Source organism: Megascapheus bottae, chromosome 3, assembly GCF_031878675.1.
Source record: "Megascapheus bottae isolate mThoBot1 chromosome 3, mThoBot2.hap1, whole genome shotgun sequence".
In the NCBI taxonomy this organism is placed as follows: domain Eukaryota; kingdom Metazoa; phylum Chordata; class Mammalia; order Rodentia; family Geomyidae; genus Megascapheus; species Megascapheus bottae.
This window is the reverse complement of record NC_143511.1, coordinates 27,226,881-27,249,871: the sequence shown is the minus strand read 5'-3', so window position 1 is coordinate 27,249,871 and position 22,991 is coordinate 27,226,881. Positions and strand designations below refer to the sequence as shown.

The window sequence follows — 22,991 nt, the reverse complement described above, 5'->3', positions numbered from 1 at the left end:
CCCCAGCCCCTCATCTTGTTTTCCTCCCTTCCCTATCCGACTTCAAATAACCAAATATGCATATATAAATATATCAGATAACCAGGAGAAATACTGTAACAATATGAGATAACCAAGGGACAGCAAAAGAGATGAGAGATAACATAGTACATTGAGGACAACAATCACTCGTTATATGGCTTTTGTTTCTATATCCTGGAGGTCCTTTCATTTCAGTCATACTATATGGCCTTATGTTTCTAGGTTTTGTTCTATTGTAAATCTCTACGAGGAGAGCCCAAAGTTTCTACTGATTAGGACAAATGAGGGAAATCATTGAGCCTATGTTCCTTTGAGTCTGGCTTACTCACTTAATATGATTTTTTTCTAATTCTTTACATTTCCTTACAAATAGGATGATGTCATTCTTTCTGACAGCAGCATAGAATTCCATTGTGTATAAATACCACATCTTGTTGATCCACTCATCAACTGAGGGGCATCTGGGTTGGTTCCATATCTTTGCTATGGTGAATAGTGCTGCAATGAACATCGTTGTGCTAGTGGATTTAGTATGCCCGTGTTTCTGGATGAGTGGGTAAATGCCAAGTAGTGGAATTGCTGGGTCATAGGGGAGCTCTATGTTTAGTCTTTTGAGGAACTACCATACTGCTTTCCATAGTGGTTGAATGAGTTTGCACTCCCACCAACAGTGTAGTAGTGATACCTCCTGGCTACATCCCCTCCAGCATCTGTTGTTATTAGTTTTCTTGATCCTGGCCATTCTAACTGGAGTGTGGTGGAATCTTAGAGTTGTTTTGATTTGCATTTCTTTTATGGCCAGAGATGTCAAGCATTTCTTCATGTGTCTATAGGCCATTCTTATTTCTTCTTAAGAGAAGACTCTCTTTAAGTCATTGGCCCATCTTTTAATGGGATGGTTGTTTCTTTGGAGATTAGTTTTGGAGTGATTCAATTTTTTGAGCTGTTGATATATTTTATATATGAGGCCTTTGTTCGTTGTATGGTTAGTGAAGATCTTCTCCCACTCTGTAGGCTTTCTAGTTAATTTGTTGGCTATGTCCTTTGCCATACAGAAGTTCTGCAGTTTAATGCAGTCCCACTTATCCAGCCTTTCTCTGATTTGTTGTGTTTCTTGGTCCTTATTAAGAAAGTTTCGACCTGTGCCAAGGAGACCTAGTGTATCTCCTATTCTTTCTTGTAATGTTTTCAGTGTATCTGCTTTTACCTCGAGGTCTTTGATCCATTTGGAGTTAATCCTGATGCAGGGTGACAAAGAAGGATCCAACTTTAGTTTTCTGCAGGTGCTTAACCAGTTCTGCCAGCACCACTTGTTGAAGAGGCTGTCTTTCTTCCATTCTATTTTTTGGCTCCCTTATCAAAGATTAGGTGGCCATAGGTCTGTGGGTTAATATCTGGGTCCTTCGTTCTATTCCGTTGGTCTTCAGGCCTGTTCTTGTACAGTTATTTATTATTTTTTGAAAAGGTAGTACAGGAGGGTTACAATTTAATGTCCATATCTACATGTCGACTGCACCCATCCTTTTCCATCCTCCCCTCAGCCTCAGTTCACATTCCCAAGTCACCTCCGTGTACCTACTTCCACCCACTGACTACATCTGTCCTGTTTCCTTTTGCATTCATCCACCCCTCTGTTATGAACAACGCTCGCTACCATCCTTTTCAACTTTTTTATATTTATTTTGTGAAGCTGTTAATTATTGGAAATGATTACTCTGAGGAGAAGTCTTGTTCCTGTCTATCCTAAGCTTTAGACAATTGAACTACGTACTTGAATATTCGTCTCTATATGCATTTGTGTGGGGACACTGTACTTTAGGTCTAAGATTGGTACATGGGAGAAAATATGTGCCCTTTATCTCTCTGAGTCTAGCTTTGTATTTTCTTCCTAGACAAGAAATGTAAGACTGGGAAAATTAAGTTCGTGTAGTTAGTAAATAGTAATACTAGAATCAGGCTTCAGTTTAGAACTTTTACTGAGTATCATCACCGAGTCTGTCTCCTTTTTTATTCTCTAGAGGCTGATGGAATAGCAAGAAAATTGACCATAATATAGATGGGACAGGAAATGGAGGAGCCCTGAAAGTCTCTATTCCATTCCTCAACTAAGTATTCTGAGTTGCTAAGAAATCTAGTGTAAGGCTGTGACTTTTAGGGATGTAGTCTCACCGTCTGTGGCCCATGGAAGCCCTCTTGGTCTCTGGAGCTGAGGCAGGAGCCTCGTAGCTCCTAACATAACTTGATACTCTGTTATCTCAGTAGCTGTTTGCACTTATTTTTAACATTATCACTGGACTTTCATAGGACACTTATGAGGCCAATGGTGATTGAAGAAACTGGCCAATATCTAACTCCTGGTTCAGCCACCTATTCGAGAAAACCTGAAATATGTTAGTGGCCTGTACTGCTCAGGTTTTCATCTGTGAAATGAGGCTGGTAATGGAACCTACCTGAGAAGATGGCAAGGAATAAAGGAGATAATACATTTAGATGAACAAACATTCAATTAATGTTAGTGGCTGTTACTTTTGCTTCCTTCCTTCCTTCCTTCCTTCCTTCCTTCCTTCTTTCTTTCTTTCTTTCTTTCTTTCTTTCTTTCTTTCTTCTTTATTTCTTATCTTCCCTTTCCCTCCTTCCTGCCTTCCTTCCTTCCTTCCTTCCTTCTTTCTCCCTTCCTCCCACCCTTCCTCATTTTTTCTCCTCCCTCCCTTCTTACTTTCTTCTGTCTGTTTTTGTGCTTTCTGGCTTTGCATGTGCCAGAGTTCAAGGCCTTAGCTCTTTCCCCCACAGTTGATTCTTTACCACTTTAGCCACAGCTCCACATCCAGCCTTTTGCTGGATAATTGTCAATAAAAAACCTCACAGACTTTGCCTTCCTTGACTGGTTATAAACCATAATCCTCAGATCTCCGCCTCCTCAGTAGTTAGGATTGTAGGTGTGAACCACTGATGACTAATTGCTCTTGATCTAATTGCGGGATTTCTGAGTTCTCCTGAGCATTAAAAAAAAAAATGTATTTCATGGCTATATGAGGACATGTCTAAAAGATACAATCACGTCATTTTGGCCAACAACTAATCCTTTCTGGACCTGAGACTTCCAGGGTTATCTTAATTTTCTGACAATACCACCCTTTCCAAGAGCAAAATGCCTTAGCTTACCTACCTCAAAAGCAGACACTGACCTAGAGCTTGTGGTGAAGTACTTAGTTTGAAAGAAGAAAAGGAGGGGCAAGCATCTAATGTAACTCGGAGAGTATTAAAGGAGCCAGTGATAAACCACAGTTTTAAACTTTCTCAAAGTGCCATCACTCTGCTTATGTTAAGATTTTCCAGTCCGTACAAGTATTTGTCCTGTTGTTTTTATCTTAAAAGAGACTAGAGGGGGAAAAGTTCACAAATCGTTTCCTAATAAATTGCATATTTAGGATTAAAAGCCATAAAATGCAATTATTTCAAGTACTAAAATAATCTGAAATAAACCTTATGCGTGTTTTCCCTTTTCTCATTGTTATTCTGATGAAAATTGCTTGCTTTCTGTGAGTTTGTCTATTTTGTTCCTTCTGTTCTCTCTCTGTGTCTATCGCTGTTTTTCTTGCTATCTCAATGTCTTTATTTGTGTCACCCAGTCTCTCTCCCTCTTGCTCTCTTTTCTCCTATGTACATCATTGCTTTATGACTTAACATTTTGCTTCAACGCTCAAAGCAAACCTGGAAAACAAAGCCCAGTGGCAAGCTGCAGAGTCACAGCTTGGTATTCATGGAACTAGCGAGGTGCTATTTTTGGCCAGAGCAGATGTGGCCTTGATAGACTGTGGAGAAAAATGTCTCTCAGGTAAAGGTAAATGACTAAAATTAGGACCAAATTAATGGAAATCCTTCCATTTGCAAACAGATCCTGAGCTCGGAGCATGGAGAAGGAAGTCTACATTTGAAATCTAGCAGTGTATTACTCTGGTTGGTTTAGTCCAGGAATATCAGCAATCCATCATTTGGCTTCAGGTCAGTTCCTATGACTTAAATAAATATGTGTTAGTCAACAACAACAAAAACTAGGATAATAACAAATCAAAGGACATCATTTTATTTGGATCTGTCTTAACATTCGGATAGGTATACTTTAGAGAAGTTCTTTGTGGGGGGTTTTGTTGCTATTATTTGTTTTTGTCAGTGACCTTGAACCCAGGGCCTAGGCACTGTCCCTGAGCTCTTTTGCTCCAGGCTAGAGCTCTGCCAGTTTGACCTACTCTACTTCCAGTTTGTTTTTTTTCTTTTCAGTGTTTAACTGGATATATGAGGCACTTTCTTGTCTCAGCTGGCTTGGAACCATAACCCTCAGGTCTCAGCTTCCTGAGCAGTTAGGATTATAGGCATGAGCCAATAGTGCCCAACTTGAAGGGATTTTTTAAATTTAGTACTCTGTTCCATTCCTCCCATCTCAGACAAACATTTCTTCAATTTTATTTCACACGGTGTCTGTATACACATTTTGCAACATGCAAACATTTCTTCACACTTGATATAAATACAAGTATACTTTGCATATTACTTTGCAACTTGCAAAGTTGCATGTTGGGCTTCAGCAATTTAATTTTGGATTCATTCAATGCAACTGCTTTGTGGAATAATGTGTCAAGAATAGGTCATCACATATTTATCTTCTTCTAATTGTGCAGTATTCATAAATAATGATTAATGGTATTCTTGTACATTTTCTTGTCTTAACATAGCAAAATTTGTGCTTTATATCTATCATCTATCTATCTATACTATATATATCAAAATAACAACCTTATTTTATATTTAATTTTATCCAGTTTAGTCTAGTCTATTTCATCCACTCCTATCCCCTCCACAAATACTAGTTACAACATTGGTCTGGAACACATGCCTGGATGGGGAATTTTTGGCTCATAGATTGCGCCCATTATTTTCAGGCTGATCGGTCTGTATTTCTCCAGTTGCTCAGTTTGCCTTATTAAAGCATTTAAATTGATTGTTGAACTTAGTATCATTCTATCATATTTGTAGAATATGGATCTCCAGAACATTCAGGGATACAGAGGGAAGGAGAAAGAAAAGGAGAGAGAGGGAGTGAGAGGGAGGGAGGGAGAAGGGAATCAGGAGAGAGAGGAAAAGAGGAGACACAGAAAGATTATTCTATAACTTACAATTTTATTCCTCTGCACCCCAGGTCACGAGGGAGCCTTAGGTTGTGCGGCAGTGTATGAAAGCCGGGGAAGCAAGGAGGTCTGGGGAGGCAGTAGGTGGAGTTCTGGGCTTTTCACCCATGAAAGCCATCTTAACACTGTGCCATTTAATTTCCATACATTTTTTTTTTTCTTGCCAGTCCTGAGGCTTGAACTGAGGACCTGGGCATTGTCCTTGGGCTTTCTTAAGGCTAGAGCTCTACCACTTGAGCTGCAACACCACTTCCAGCTTTTTCTGTGTGTGTAGTACAGAGGAATTGAACCCAGGGCTTCATGCATGCTAGGCAAGTACTCAACCACTAAGCCACACCTCTGGCCCATAATTTCCATAAGATTTAAACTGCAAGTTTAAAAGTTTTCAGGCTCTTTTCGGATCTAAACTTGAATGAAGATAAATTTTGAGTCTCTTCACTTTGTGAAATTCCACTCATAGTAATAGAAAATGATTGGCACAGGGTGTATGGAGCTAAGTGATGATTGTTTTGGAGAATGCCACGCAGGGCAGCCTTCTGGTTGCAGAAGCTGACTTGGACCCTGTTCAAGTCATGTGAAGCAGTGAGTGAGGAAAACTCCAGCTGGAGGTGAGTTGCTTCATGGGTGGCCATTTATCTTCCATCATCGGCATTCTTCTTTTCATGAGGTTGCTTTTAAAAACAACTCTGTTTTCGTTGTGCTTGTTTACTGTGTGACTAAGGGCCTAATGTAAATTCCCTCCGAAATCCATTTCTACCCAGCAAACTGTTCTACATGTTCACGATAAAGTTGTTTGTTCAGTAGGGCACTTAAACCCCCCAAAGCTCACAAAATGAATTATTATTATTATTATTATTATTATTATTATTATTATTATTATTTTACTGAACCTGATGTTTGAAATCAGCCTGGGCAATGTCTCTGAGCTTTTGTGCTCAAGGCTAGAGCCACAGCCGTACTTCCAGCTTGTTGTTGTTATTGGTTAGCTGTTGATAAGAACCTCCCAGATTTTCTTGCTCAAGCAGACTTTGAACTGGGATCCTATAATTGAAGCCTCCGGAGTAGCCAGGATTATAGGCATGAACCATCAGTGCCTGGAAGAAGTGAAATTTTATTATTAATATTCAGCTCCTTATGTTTTATTTTTGCTCTTCCAAATGCAGTAAGGGCATAAAAAATCTTGTCTAGTAACTTGGTAGCAAGGTGAGTTAGAGGTAGGCGTGAGTATAGGCTAATTTGTCTTTATGTGTATGTGGTGAGACAGAGGGCACATGGGATTCTAGAGCTTGTACTACTTCAGCTCAGAGCCTCATGATCTTGCTCAGTTTGTCTCTTCCCATTCTACTATGTAAGCCATACCACCAGTCTAGCTTTTTGTTGATTAAATGGAGATGAATGCTTTTGGCCTTTTCTCTCTTCTGCCTTAGAAACATTGAGATCCTCAAGGTTTCAGCCTCTTGAGTGCATAGAATTACAGGCATGAGCTTCTAGCACCTGGCTGTTAGTTAATTGATATAGAAAGCTAGCTCTCTCTGTTATTATCTTTGCTTCCCCAGTTCCCTGGAGCCCGGATCACTGATTCCTCTCAGATTTTAGTCCTTCCCTTCAATTTGTCCTACTTGTATTTCATTTCCCTTAATCAAGGTTTCTATCACGTCACTTCCATACTCAAAACTCTCAAGGGATCTTTATTTCCCAGCCACATCAAATCTGAACTCAGCTGCCTGTTTTCAAAGCTTCTCCTAATCTATTCTTTTCTTACATCTCACACTTTATTTCCCTTGCCAGATGTGATTCTGGTTCCTGTGGTTTGGAGATAATGAAATTTTTGCACACCAAAAAGCTAAAATAAAATGGAAAGAATTTTTTTTCCTTAGGCACACTTCATTCCAATTCCTTTAAACAAAAGTACACATCAACATCAACAATTATTGCTTACCTCCCCCATAGCCATATGATGGGAACTGTGTGCTCAAGGTGGCTTGAGGGAGGAAAATAGCTTATAAACCCTTCTTCCTCAATAATCAGGGAGAAGATAAGACTTGGAGAAAGGTGACTTTCTAGAACCATTTGGGAAAAGCTCTGCCATTTTGATAAGTCAAACAACATAGATACAAGTGGGAAAGGTATTAAATATAAAACTGGCGATGAGAGGTTCAAACTTTTACACAGAAGTACACCTTCAGCTAGGAAAATTCAGCAGCTTTGGAAAAGATGTGAATGGAAGGGGTCTTTTCAGATCTGTGAATGTTGTTTGTTTTCAAATTAGGTTTATTGTGCTGTATGTGGGTTTACCTTGGTTCCATTTTTTTTAAATTAGCGAATCCCATTTCTTCTGCTTAGTAATTACATGATGTGAGGCATTTTTCTTTACCCATTAAATGGAGGTATTAATAGTCCATAGTGTGTCAAGCTATGTGACAGACTACATTTCAACAGTGTAGATGCTCAAGACAGAATATTAGCTGTTATTATTGGAAGTATGCATGAGCTGCTCACTATTCATCTGAGCAGCTGCTGAGGTTCTGTCTTTCCTCTAAATTACTTCAAACCAGTTCAATTCAGTAATCACTGAGTGAGGGCTCACTGGATGCCACCTGAAAGTTCTGAAAAGATGCTGACGATTACAAATAGAACATTGACCTTGCAGTTGTGTATTTTACCTGGAAGTGGAAAAGGCAAACCCATAAACCAATCATGGTCCTGTGCCTTCTAACAGTGTCTTGGTCAGTAACATCTACCATGTGAATGAGGGTGGTTCCATAAGATTGAGAGCTGACCATTTTTTATGTATCCTGTGTATTTTTTTTTAAGTTGGTTGTAGGGCTTTAACTTGGGGATCGAGCACTATCCTTGAGCTTTCCTGCTCAAGACGAGTACTCTGCCACTTTGAACCACAGTGCTATGTCAGGTTTTCTGGTAGCTAATTGGGTGATAAGAGTCTTATGGACTTTGCTGCCACTGCTGGCATTAAACCATGATCCTCAGATCTTGGCCTCTTGACTAGCTGGGATTATAGACCACAGACAGCTGGTTTCTTGTTCACATTTTTTTCTCATCAATGTTATATAATTTTATTTTTATAAATTTCTTACTTCTTTGGATAGACTTGTTCCTGAGTGTTTCATTTTCTGTAGCTACTATATATGCAATTTATTTATTTATTTGTTTGGTGGGTCCCAGAGCTTAGTGGGTCCTAAGAGTTTGAACTCTGGGCCTGAGCACTGGCCCTGAGATTTTGTCCTCAAGACTGGGGCTCTAACGCTTGAGCCACAATTTCACTTATGGCTTTTTGTGATTAATTGGGAGACAAGAGTCACATGGACTTTTCTGCCTGAGTGAGCCTGGAACTTCAATCCTCAGATCTCAACCTCTTGAGTGCTAGGACTACAGATGTAAAACACCAGTGCCTGGCTGTAAATACAACTTCTTACTTGATTCTTTTATCAGATAATTCACTATTGGCCTACATAGGCATTATTAAGTTTTTCTCATACCAATTTCATATCCTGTAACTTTACTGAATTTATTAATTAATTTGAATTGTTTGGTACACTTGAAGGGCTTTCTATGCATAAAATCATGCTGTCTGCCAGCAGTGACATCTTGACTTTCTCCTCATTAGCTTGGATACTCTATTTCTTTCTTTTGCCTGATTGTTCTGAGTAGAAGTTTCTATATTTTGTCCGATAAAAGTTCCAAGTGTGGCTGGGAGTTTGGCCTAGTGGTTGAGTGCTTGCCTAGCATGCATGAAGACCCGGGGTTCGATTCCTTGGTACTACATACATAGAAAAAAGCCAGAAGTGGTGCTGAGGCTCAAGTGGTAGAGCTCTAGCCCTGAGAAAGTCCAAGGACAGTGCTCAGGCCCTGAGCTCAAGCCCAGGGCTGGCCAAAAAAAAAAAAAAGTTCGAAGTGGCCATTCTTATCTTGATCGAGAGTTTAGTGAGAAAGCTTCTGAGCTTTTCCAGATTTAGCTGTCGTCTTGTTGTATAGACTTTTTTGTGTGTTGAAATATAGTCCTCCAATAAATAATTTGTTCAGAATTGTTAATCATGAAGGGACATTGAATTTTGCAGCAAATGAGAAGATATATGAATTTTTATCTTTTGTAATGTTGTGATGTATCACATTTATTGATTTGCTTATGTTGGAACATGACATCCTACAACGAATTCCACTTGATCACAGTGAATTATGCTTTGGATTTGCTATTGGACTTGGTTTGCTATTATCTTGATAAAGATCTTTGTAGCCATATTTAATACTAACCAGTTGATTTTCTTTGTATCTTTGGTTTTGGTAGCAGAAGAGTGCTGGCCTAGTAAAATGAGTTTAAAAGAATTTCTTTCTCTTCAATTTTTTTTGTACAAGTCCTTGAACTTGAACTCAGAGTTTGAGCACTGTCTCTGAGCTTCTTTGACAGTCTAGTGCTCTTCCTCTGGAGACATAGCTCCACTTCTGGCTTTTTGGTGGTTAATAGAGGAGATAAAAGTGACATAGGTTCTGGATTACTTCACTTAATATGACTTTTTTCCAAGTCTTTCCATTTCCTTACAAATGGAACAATGTCATTCTTTCTGATGGAAGCAAAGAATTCCATGCGTATATATGACACATTTTCTTGATCCACTCATCTACTGGGAAGCATCTGGTTTCCCTCATTTGCAATAAATAGTATAAGTCTAGGACAGTCCTAGCAGAGGATCACTATAGCTCAACAGCTATGTACATATGACCATGTAAGATGATGCTAAGCTAAATGAACTCCAAGATATGGAAATAAGAGGTTTCTCTTCGTGGTTGTTGTTTTTAAATATACTATGTAAAGTTCTTCTTTTGTTTTTCCCCCTATGGTTTACCTCCTATTGCCACTGCATTTGATATTCGTACCCTGCATCTTGTATATACATTTATCTGATTTGTGGAAGGGAAAGGGGAACAACAAAATAGTGAGACAAAGGATAAAGGTCAAACCAAAGCAACAATGATACTCACAAAACAACATGCTGGAAATGAACTTTCCAACTTGAGAGGAGGTTGGGGTGGAAGTGGGAGTAAAATGAGGGAAGGGTACCCATGTTCAACAAGAAATGTGCTCACTATCTTATATATGTAACTGTAACCCCTCTGTACCTCACCTTAACAATAAAATTAAATTAAAAAAAGAAGAGTGTCATGGGCTTTTTAACCTAGGCTAGCTTTGAACCACAATGCTCAGTTCTCAGCCTCCTGAATAGTTACAATTACAGGTATGAATCACCAATGTGCAGCACTCATCTTCAACTTTTAGGAATAAAATTTAAAAGATGATGCTAATTCTTCAAGTGTAAAATTCAGCAGTGGAAACATCTGGTCCTGGGTTTTTCTGGGAGATTCTTTAATACTGAATGAATGTCATTATTCAACATTCAGGTCTTGTGTTTCTTCATGATTAAATCTATGTACAATGTTTATGTCCTGGAATTTGTCCATTTCTTCTTAGTTATGAAATTTCTCAGTATATGGGATTTTTAAAAATCATGGTCTGTATTCAAGAAGGGAATCTCTATATACAATCACTGGCACTTAGATTTTAGAACATAATTAAAATTAAGCTGAGGGTTTTATGTCATATTAATCTGAACATGACATTTAAAATATGGTATAAAAATCAATGTTAAAAAAATTCTTAAAAATAAAAAAATTTTTAAAATGTGAAAAAAAGAAATATAAAGTTAGCCAGGAAGGGTACATTTGACAAGGAAGAATATCATTCTTGGGGAATTGAAGAACAAAATAAAAAGAGAAATAATAACTGTAAAGTATGGAAAATAATATCATTTGATCAAAAAATTCATCAGTACTAAAGGATTGCTTCTCTGCCTTCATTAAAAATCTTAATCAATATAAAAAAATCATAGTCTGTAGTAATCTGTAGTGATATTTCTGTGATGTCTCCTTTTTGTCTCTGATTTTGGGTCTTTTATTTTATTTTTTTTTTAGTCTAGCTAAGAGTGCATTATTTTTGTTTTGCTTTTCAAAAATCAATTGTTATTCCTCTGTATTGGCTTTCTTTCTTTCTTTCTTTCTTTCTTTCTTGCTTGCTTGCTTGCTTGCTTGCTTGCTTGCTTGCTTGCTTGCTTGCTTGCTTGCTTGCTTTCTTGTGGCTCATAGGGCTTGAACTTTGGGCCTGGGTGCTGTCTCTGGTCTCTTCAGCTCAAGGCTACCACACTACCCCTTGAGCCACAGCCCCACTTCCCATTTTTCTAGTGATTAATTGGAGATAAGAGTCATGTTCTTTAGTACATGGGCTGGCTTTGAACTAGGATTTTCAGATCTCAGCCTCCTGAGTAGCTAGGATTACAGGTGTGAGCCACCGTGCCCAGTTTGTTTTATTCATTTCTTTACTGATCTTTATTATTTTTTTTAACCATCTACTAATTTTTGGTCTCAGTTGTTCTTATTTTTCTTTGAAGTACAATAACGAGTTATTCATATCTTTCTGGTTTTGCTATATAGCTATAAATCTGCACTTTAGTATTTTTTGGTGTACCAGATTTATACTCATGCTTTCAGCTTTTAACAACTTGTTGAAATCTGTATATTGAATAGATATCTATACTTCAATGTTTATTGAATGTTTATTGGCTACTCACACTAACCAAGAAATAGCAACAACTTAGGTTTCTGTCAAGCAATGAATGGGTAATGGAAATGTGGTTTGTGCACAGCAACAAAGGGATAAAATCCTTTTGTTTGTGACAACATAGGTAGACTTGGAGATGATGGTAGACAGAAAAGGCAGGCACAGAAAAACAAATATGTGATTTTAAAGTAGAATCTTAAAAAAGAAAAATAAAGTTTTATCACAGAAGTTGAGCAAGAGGTTTTTCTTTGTGGTACTTACTATGTGAAGTTTTTCTTTCTAATTACTTCACAACAGAAGGTTGTGTTTGATTTAGCACCTACTATCTTGATGGTCCCTAAAAGTAGTGTTTTGGTAAATCTTCACCTGAAATTTCAGCCACTTCAGAAACTTTTTTTTTTTTTTTTTTGGCAGTCCTGGGCTTGAGCTCAGGGCCTGAGCACTGTCCTTGGACTTTCTCAAGGATAGAGCTCTACCACTTGAGCCTCAGCACCATTTCCGGCTTTTTTCTATGTATGTGGTACCAAGGAATCGAACCCAGGTCTTCGTGCATGCTAGGCAAGCACTTTAACCACTAGGCCAAACTCCCGGCTTCAGCCACTTCTTTACTTAGGAATTTGATTATTGGGTTCTTGTGACTTTCGCTGTCTGTCTGGTGAGTTTCTCGCTTATTTCCTCTCAGATGAGAGAGAGAGCCAACTATGTTTAACAAGGACCACAGTGGAATAAAACCTTGCGAGGAAGCCAAGCCTTCCAAGCACTTTTTACTTTATTTAAATATTTAGCATTTTATTCAGACTTTCACAGTCTTCTGTGAACTCTCTGAGATTGTAATGCTTAGTGTTTTCTTTCTCAGTGTAAGATATCATACGTACCAGGGGAAGCTGCGAGAAGAAAACAGTGCAGATCCTGTGAAGTAGCAGAAATTTCCAGAGATTGGGCTATTCTCCTCGAATTCTAATAAAGGTCGGGTGTTTTCTTGTGTGTGAGGTGGCATTTGGAGAAATTCAAACACACATAGTGTCAAGAAACACTCTACAGCTCTTGAAGCCCATCCACATCTTACCCCTGACAGGAAAACTCTCCAGTGGCCATTCTCATGTGCTTAGCAAGAGAGTCAGCTGGGCTCTTATTCTCTTTGACTTAGTAAACTCTCTTCTGGGCAGTTGTACTCATGTCTACATGCTAGGTTGTGCTGGCTAGTGCCCTATGGGTTCAGTTTGATTATAGAGGAGTCTCACCAACCAGATTGGTGGTAGTATTCATTCCTTTAGTCTTGGATTGCAGTCAATCCAAGAGGTGCCATATGCCTACTGTCAAAGACCAGGAATGTGGAGCCTTAATCAGCTTGCTTAGTGAATGTCTCTCATGAGCAATGGAACTTAGATCCACTTGCTGAAGTGAACTGGGTGGGATTCTTAATTGCTTGCTGCTGGACAGAGAGACACAATCCTGGTCCCTTTCTGTTTTTATCCAATGTCTTGGACCTGTGCAAATAATTTGTTCATAGCATGACCCATATAAAGGCTCTTTCCAGAGACTGGAAGAAGGAAAAAAAAAAAGAAAAGAAAAAAAGGGAAAAGATTAGCATCATTTTATACGGTCATATGTACATAGCTATTGAGCTATTGTGATCCTCTGCTAGGACTATCCTAGACATATACTAATTATTGCAAATGAGGGAAACCATTGAGCCTATGTTCCTTTGGGTCTGGTTTACTTTACTTAATAAGAATTTTTTTCCAAGTCTTTCCATTTCCTTATGAATGGAGTGATCTCATTCTTTCTGATGGAAGTATAGAAATCCATTGTGTATATATACCATTTTCTGGATCCATTCATCTACTGAGAGGTACCTGGGTTGGCTCCATATCTTAGCTATGTCAAATAATGCTGCAATGAACATGGTTGTGCTGGTAGCTACAGTTTTGCCCTATTTGTGATCATGATTGTTTGGGTTTGTTGTTGTTGTTTTTAATGTATTGTGTGAGGTTATTTATTTTATTAGTTCTTTTTTTTTTCTTCCTTTGGTTCATCCCCTGTAGGCAGGTTTTTTTTATTTTGGTACCGTGTCTTCTATATATGTTTATCTGATTTGGAGAAGTGGAGGGGAATAAGAAAATCATGAGACAAAGGACAAAAGGTGAATCAATGCAACAGCGATACTCACAAGACAATATGTTGGAAATGAACTTTATAATTTGGCAGGGAGGGGAATTGGGGGTAAAGAAAGTAGGAGAAAACATGGAAGGTGTACCGATGTTCAACAAAAAATGTACTCATTATCTTACTTATGTAACTGTAACCCCTCTGCCTATCATCTTTACAATAAAATAGAATTAAATTTTTTAAAAATTTTTAAAAAGGAAAAGAAAACAGTTCTGAGATGGTGGAAGGAAAGACCAGAACATGTCCTGCTTCTGTGAGGTAGTTTTGGGCTATGTCAATCAGATCAAGGTTTTTTTGTCTTTTCTTTTTTTTTTTTTGTTTGTTTTTTTTGTTTTGTTTTGTTTTTATTCCAGTACTGGGGCCTGGATTCTGTCCCTATGCCTTTGTACTTAAGACTGTCACTGTACCATTTGAGTCACAGCTTCATTTCTGTCTAGAATTTCACTAGAGATAAGAGGGGTCTCATGAACTTTGCTGTCTCAGCTGGCTTCAAACTGTGATCCATAGATCTGAGCTTCCTGAGTAGCTAGAATTACATACAGGCTTGGGCACTTTTCTTTGGTTTTGTTTTTGCTTAAGAAACATAGAGTTCAGTATTACTTTCTTTTCTTTTCTTTTTTTGGACAGTCCTGGGGCTTGAACTCAGGGCCTGAACACTGTCCTTGAGCTTTCTCAGGGTTAGTGCTCTACCACTTGAGTCACAGCCCCATTTCTGGCTTTTTCTATGTATGTGGTACCAAGGAATCAAACCCAGGGCTTTGTGCATGGTAGCAATCCACCACTAGGCCAAACCCCCAGCCTTAAGTATTACTTCCTATAGCCACTATCCAGCTACACTTTTACTCCCCTAGCTTACTAACTTGGTTTTTGTTTTGAAGCCACATTTCTGCTGTTTAATTTCTGCTTAACGGAGACACAGAAAAATGGTGAGTGTTAGCAACCCACTCTCTTCCCCAAGGTTGCCAGTGTGTTTTTCTATATATAGTATAAGCTTTGAAAACTGGCTTGTTAGAACTCTGGACTCTCGCTGCTGGAGGGTGTTTATGTCAAAGGCAACTAGTGCCTATTGGTCTAGAGGAGTTAACAATAGTTATTGATTTGAGTCTACTTTTGTAGCAGAAAGATTGCCTAGAAAGAAAGAGGAGGTTTTTTTTGTCCTACTTGAGATCTTGATAAGCTAATTTATTTTCCTAACACCACTAAGCTTTGAAATAGCAAGTGATTTTCATAGACCTGATTCTAATTTCACTTTCTCTGATTTCTACAGGTGGAATGTAAGGCTTCGTCTCCACTTTCCTGCATGTTTTCAATGCTTTTGACCTTGGAAATGCCTGAGAGATGACAGCTGCACTTTCAATAGTGGAAATGATTGGTATGACTCAGAAGCAATGCTTGACACATTGAGAACTCTGTCAGTGGAGAGGGCTGACTTTGGCAAGAGCCCCATTCTAAAACTAATGAGTTGTTTTGATTTTTTTCATACAAACAGACAAAAATATTTCTTATAAGTCCTGGAATTTCAGAAATGAAAAGAATGGTCAGCCAATACCGTTTATTTTTGCCATGTACCACTGGCTCATGCCCTAGAATCCCAGCTACTCAGAAGGTTGAAATCTGAGAATCACAGTTCAAAGCCAGCCAGAACATGAAAGTCCATAAGGGTAATAGCTCCAATTAATCACGAAAACAGCATGAAGTGGGCTGTGATTTAAGTGGTAGAATGTTAGCCATTAGCAAATTAGCTTAGGGACAACACTCAGGACTTGAGTAAACGCCACACACACACACACACACACACACACACACACACAGCCACACACTAATTGGTAAACAAATCAGTGTCAGTGCTACTCTGTTTCACGTTCTTTGTTCTTCATTCCCAGACTAGCCCAATAGAATTACTTGGAAACTACACAAAAATTAACTGAAAAGATCCCCCTGCTTTGAAAGAACTCTTGTATTTTTTTATTAAATGATTTTTATTGTGATTAATAGAAGGGTTCTATTATATTCACCAGACAGAAGGTGCGTAACTTCACAAACATTGATACCCTTTCTCACGACATGGAGAACTCTTGTATTTTAAACAGAGATGGCATCTGAGGAAGTACCACGTGAAAATCTATCATCTTATAAATCATAGCAATGCTCAGTGAGCTGAAACCTGGAGGACAGCATAACAGTTAAACAACGGGTATTGTTTGACTCTTAAGAACTGCCTTTGTCCTCCCACCAGATTATTACTGAGCTTTCTTGGCTCTTTTGGGCCAGAATTGCATAAATTGATTTTATTTTCTATCAAGGTAGTTAATCTTGGAGTGACCATTTTGCAGCTCTGGTCTGCAGGACAGACTCATAAAGCCAAGATTTCAATCCTGGTTATATTTCATACCACATGATTTTTCCCACATTACTCACCCACACCCCCTCTGTTGCTGCTGAAAATACAAAAGGTATTTTATCATTTTGTAAGTTCCACCAAAAAGTTCAGCATTTGCCTGTATACAAGTATTTACATATATTCCTCATATATGCATATATGTATATACATTCCACATATATGTGCTAGATCTGTGTTTATATATATTGTTGTATATGTCAACTTCTGGAAAATTGTTACCACTTTTAATGTTGCAAAAAATAGGAGCAAGAGTGGTGGGAAAGATGATACTATCTGGGGTCAGGATTTATATATTTCCTGGCATGACTCACTGGCCACTGGGGAACGGGTCCTTCTCATGTGTCACACACCTCAGTTAGGTCATCAGCTCTGAATACTATACTGGAAGGTAACCCAGTTTTCCAAATAAAGAAATGCCTGGGAAAGAAGAAAAATAGCAGCTATATTTTGAAATATTCAATGAATATTTATTATACATCTTCGAGGTAGTGGATCATGTTATAGGTGCTGGAGATATATTAATGAGGAAATGAAACTCTGTCACTCCTTGTGCATGTTTAATATGTGACTTTCCAGGAACAAAAATCTCTATTATTAGCACTTGCCAATTTTGGTGACATAAATACTCCCATCAGAGCAACTCTGAAGCTCTCAGTATTCTACAGGATTAGAAGATATTGACCTAATTAGCAATTACAAGCCAATACAAGCTGGCACTAGCACGTCACCGGCCCTTGAAGTCTAAGAGCTTGCAATCAAATTGAAGGAATGTGTTTTAAAAATTAATTAAAATTCATTTTACATTAAATTTGTGGTAAAGGTGTGAAGAAGTGGAACATGGCATTATGGTGGGGTGTAATAAAGGAACATGAACTAGATGCCAGGGACATTATTAGCCAGCTGATATTTAAGATCAGTGCTTAAGGTACAGGGGAAATTACCAGATAAAGGGAACAGCATTTTCGATAAAATCTATAGCTCATGCAAAGGCTCTGCGGTAGAAGAAAAGTTGGTTTGTTTGATGGTAATGAAAGGTTGTGTGACTGAAAGCTGAGAGGAAAAGGAGCCTGTGATAAGCTCAAGGAGGAGCCATGTATGGGTTCTAAACTTTGATAAGAATGTGGATTATTTTATGCTAAAATGTAAGACTTTCCATTGAGGATTTTTGTTTATTTGTTTGTTTTATTTTGTCATTGGTGGGGCTTGAACTCAGGGCGGGTGCCTTGTGCCTGAGCTTTTATTTAACTCAAGGTTAGTACCCTTCCACTTTGAGCCATAACTCCACTTTGGGTTTTTGGAAGTAAAAATCTCATAGGCTTTCCTGCTTGGGCTGGCTTGGAACTGGGGCCCTCAGACCTCAGCTTTCTGCATAGTAAGGATTTCAGGGGCAAACCACCAACACCCAGTCCATTGTGTTTTTAACCTAGGAGGAAAGTGGTGAGATTACACTTTGAAAAGATTATTTAGCCACAACATGAAGAAGAGATTGGTATTTACTTGGATAGGAAGCTAAGACCCAGTAAGTGCATATTACAATAGTCTGTGTAAGACATGCATAGTATTTAGACTAGTGTTCAGGCAATAAAAAAAATGAAAAGCAATGGAGAGAATTTAGAGATATTCACAAACTTAAATTAAGGATAGCCAATTAAGGTTAAGATCTAATATACTATTAGATCTGACTGAGGTTCTCACAACCAGTCACAAAATGGTACCACAGAGAAAAAGCAAGTGTGTGTGTGTGTGTGTGTGTGTGTGTGTGTGTGTGTGGTAGTACGATATGTCATGAATCTTAGGCTTGATCAGTTGGAACTGTTTTTGAGCTATCTAAGTGGATATATAGGTCTAGAACTCAGAAGTCTGTCTGGAATATAAATTTTAGAATGATTTCAATGGAGATATAATTTGAGGAACTGTATGTCACGAACCTCGTTCTCTGGGCAGTGAACATCTTTTCTTTTTTGGGTTTTTTTTTTGGGGGGCCAGTCCTGGGGCTTGAACTCAGGGCCTAGGCACTGTCTTTGAGCTTTCTCAAGACTAGTGCCCTATCACCAGAGCCACAGCACCATTTCTGGCTTTTTCTGTGTATGTGGTACTGAGGAATAGAACCCAGGGCTTCATGCATGCTAGGCAAGCACTCTACCACTAGGCTACACTTCCAGCTCCCATGACATCCTTTCTTACACAAGATTTTAAGCTGATTTTTCTTGCGGATGTTTAAGACTGGTAATATCATTTAATAGCAAAATGTCTGCCTAGCATGGGCATACCTTTGGTCTGATTCCTAGCACTGCATAAATAAATAAGTAAATAAATATTTTTTATCTAAGCCTTATTTCTTTTTCTTTTTTTTAATAGGTTGTGAGACTTGAACTCTGGGCCTGGGCATTATTCCTGAGCTCTTCAGCTCAAGGCTATCATCCTACCTTTTGAGCCACAGCACCACTTCCATAAATATTTTTTTAAAAAAGAATTTTTTGTTTTTGTTTTTTGCCAGTCCTGAGCTTGAGCTCAGGGCCTGAGCACTGTCCTTGGATTTTCTCAAGGCTAGAGCTCTACCACTTGAGCATCAGCACCACTTCCGGCTTTTTTCTATGTATGTGGTACCGAGGAATCGAACCCGGGTCTTCATGCATGCTAGGCAAGCACTTTAACCACTAGGCCAAACTCCCGCCCCCCCCCCAAAAAAAAGAGTTTTATAAAGTCTTTTTCATCCATATAAGAGGGTAATAATTAATCTCTCCAGCTTTGACAAGATTTGGGGAGTATTAAATTTATATTCTTCTTGAGTTTATTCATGACATTCTTCTTCCTTAGAGATTTATATACACTTCAATAGGCAATGCATTAAATGAAAAAAATGCAGTAAAATAGTTAGCATTGTGCTCAGCACTTAGTAAGAGCTCAGAAAATGTGACCAGTGTCATCATCACATTGTCATCTTCATTTGTAGGGCACAATTGCTTAATTTTCAGTATTTTACAGCTTACCTTACTAAGTATGTTGAAAGAAAACTCTAAGACATACTCTGTGTGTGTGTGTGTGTGTGTGTGTGTGTGTGTGTGTGTGTGTGTGTGTGTATGTGCAATGATGTATATGAAAAGAGAAAGGAGTGTAAGGGTACACATTAGATTTGATGTGGTGATCTGATACTGTTGAGCCCCCCCCCCATCTTTTTTTCCAGTGTAACCCTGTTTAATTTTAGGAGAGGATCTACTTTCCTTTCCCAGCTATGAAAGCTCATTGGCTATCTATGTACTTTAGTCTTCCAGTGGTAGCTTACCTCCCCACATGCCCCCGCAGCCAGATTTACTTCCGTGGAAATGAAGTCTCACAGATACTTTACTAGCTGGGCTTGCCTGGCACCTTGACCATTCCCAACACAACCTCTCAGATGACTTGAAATGGCAGGTTCACACCACTGTGCCTCTCTGTGGGTTGAGAGGAGATCTTTAAGCTCTACTGAACTGGCCTCAAACAATGATCCTTCCATTCTTGGCCTCTGAAGTAACTAGGATTACATGTGTGAGCTTTCAGCACGTGGTTGGACTCTGTCTTGCTGGAAGACCACAACTCCTCTAAGAGCATAGGAATTCAGAGATCCTAATGTCGTCAAATATAACCTCCTACAATAAGTCCCCTTTCTGCAAATCATCTGCGTCCGAAATCTGTGGTGAGAATATGGAAATTTATCCCACAGCTCATTGTGAGAATTTGAACTTCACATTTGCTCCAAGAAGGCTTCAGATTGTTGTGTGGAAAATTAAAATCTTGATTAATTTAATTTTTAAAATATAGTATATTAAATATAATTCAGGGGTACATGTGATATTTCAACACACATACACATTAACTGTTCAAACCGGTTAAATATATCAATTTCTTCAAATGATTATCATTTTCTTACAATGAAACCATTTTTAAAAAACGAGGGCCTATTGGTATAGTGCTTGCTTAGCATGCATGAAGACCTGGGTTGGATTCCTTGGTACCATATACATAGAAAACACTGAAAATGATGCTGTGGCTCAAGTGGTAGAACTCTAGCCATGAGAAAGCCCAAGAACAGTGCTCAGACCCTGAGTTTAATCCCAGGACTGGCAAAAAAATGATAAACTCACAGGAAACTATGAAATTATAGGAAACTATAATTTGTGCAATATGCAATATACTAGCATCCTTTAGAATGTTATCTTATGGTGGGATAGCATAGCAAAACCTTTTATTTCCGCCAAATTATAACTTGTCATTTATTACTCACTCTCTTACCATCTGTCCCTCCCAAACCAAAGAATTGTAATATTTAACCTTGCCTTTTCAATGCCTAGCACAATCCTAGCTTTGAAATTCATTTTTGCGTAGACTGTAAAATTTCATCTTACCGTTCCCAGGATGGGGAAAGTCTACTTATCATTCCTAGGCCTGACCCAGAGAGCAGGTGTGTTTGTCTTTTGTTGTGGTCGTGGTTGTTTTTGTTTTGTTTGTAAGCTTACTCCACAATTACAGACACAGAAGGGCCTTCGTGAGAATGAATGTTTTACGGTGGATTTCAAATAGTCTTCTTAATGCACACCACTGTAGTTCTCATCTTCAAGCTTCACTTTACAGAAGCCAGTGCTAGGCTTAATGTGTGGTTTGAGAGTCAGGTACATTTCTCATATTATTTATTTATTGGGTTTGAATCAACTCATCCATTTATATTCCTTCTGTCCCTGGTTCCAACTGGAGTATGTGCACATAAACTATTATTAACAGGGGACTAATCACCATACATTCATTGATTACCCATGGAGCTTTGCTTAGAGGATTGTCAGAAAACATCCTGTTAACAGAGTCCACAAGACTTAAATCTCTTTTTATTTCATGATATAGACTGTTAGCCCCCAAAAAAGCTTTAAATTACATCTGCAGGGATTCTAATTCTGTGAAACACTATTGTACATTTTGCTTTCTCTGAACTTACTCCGATTCTTCATTTATAAACTTAAAGTCATCATGGAACAGACACCTTAAAAACTAAGCTATCTTAAAACAACTACCACTTAAACACTTTTTTTCATCTTTTAAAGTTATTTTAAATATTTCTTTTAGGACGTGAAAAACAGCTTTTAAAGTGGTTATAGAAATCAGCTGCATTGAATTTTAATACAAGTATTTTTTTCCTTTAGACTGAAGATAAACACAATACAATATTTCACTAAGTCAATATTTTATTGTTTACAAATGTATTGGGCTTGAATGGTTTAGTCGTTTTTCTCCTCCCAATATACGTATGGTGCCAAAATAGAGAAGTGAGTCCTGGGGCAGTTTTATGCTTCCTGGCTCTGACAGCACAAATGAAATGCAAATGTTTTGTGTCTGAATGTGTACATTCACGGGCTTAGACTTGTCAACGTTGCTTACTGATGTTCTTAACTCCAATACTTCATTAAAAAATGGCCGTCTTGACTACTCTTCAGCTCACCTGAAGGACCTTTCATGAATTCCAGAATCCAGGGTTCCACAACCTCAAGGTGCTGGCTCATAAGCCAAGAATGAAGCCAAGAATTTTGCTTTGCTTTGTTTTGTTTTTTCAAAAGTTCTAACTCTTGTTTCTGTATCTGCCCAGTGTGAGAACAACTGATCTAGAACATTTGCTATACCTTAAAATAATTTTTGTGGTCTAAGATGTTCTGCCTTGATAGAAGATTTATAGCTCAGGATAAAAGTGCTATAAAGTTTGAATTTCTATCTTTATTATAACAGACAGGTAGGTTATATTAAACTTTTGCATAATGATTCACTTTAGAGGAAAAACCACAGTGTCATTTAAGAAAAATGAGGAAGCAAATTCCAATTCCTAAGTCTCATTCTAATTCTTTTCTTAGATTTGTGTTTTGATAAAAATGTATTTTATGTGTAAGTATGTTACATATAAAATGATAATAATTATAATTATGATGATGATGATGATGATCTAGACAGAATATTTTGAGATTCCCCAGACCTCTCATACTATAGTCATGCAGAATAAATGAACACCTCCTAACAATCAATAAGGATAGAAGTAGTGAATAAACTGTACTTCACAGAAGTGAAATTTGTTGTATGGAGCTATCAAGGAAAATAAAATTCCCCTAAGAAGGGAAGATTAAAGATATTCCCACTTAGTATCATCTTTCACATACTCCCTTAACTCAGTGTATGTTTTTAAACCTGTGTCTTGTTCTTGCAGGGCCTCATTGTGATGTCTTGGGAGGTATACTGAGATTTTTGCCTGCATTCAGGGTTGAGGGTTTGACCAGGCTATTTTGTTTCTGGCCATCTTTTTCCTTCAAAGGTAGGTCTTGGGTTCGACATTAGTGAAGTGGAGAAGACATGAACCGCAATCCCTGTCATTCGCTTCAGAGTTTCTGAGTCAGTGATCCAGTCCAAGGGACTGCTAATAAACTTCTCCTCTCTCTTCAGCACTTAGGGGTTCCCATTAGAAAGCTAAGGCTCCAGAAATGTGTTTCTGCCAAAGAAACAGTACTATAATAGAAAATAAATCCAATTGCCATTTTTACCAAGAAAGCTCATGCCAACTGACAAAGTACTCACAAGATTGTAAATG

General features: G+C 38.2%; 1 long non-coding RNA gene across 1 annotated transcript; it reads left to right on the top strand.

Moving 5' to 3' along the window:
• Positions 1–3,924: 3,924 nt before the first annotated feature.
• On the top strand, positions 3,925–22,713 carry LOC150065100 (uncharacterized). Its single transcript, XR_016534741.1, has 5 exons — positions 3,925–4,023; positions 12,686–12,795; positions 14,877–14,924; positions 15,266–15,370; positions 22,614–22,713. It is a non-coding gene; the product is annotated as an uncharacterized LOC150065100 (long non-coding RNA).
• The last annotated feature ends 278 nt before the right edge of the window (positions 22,714–22,991 follow it).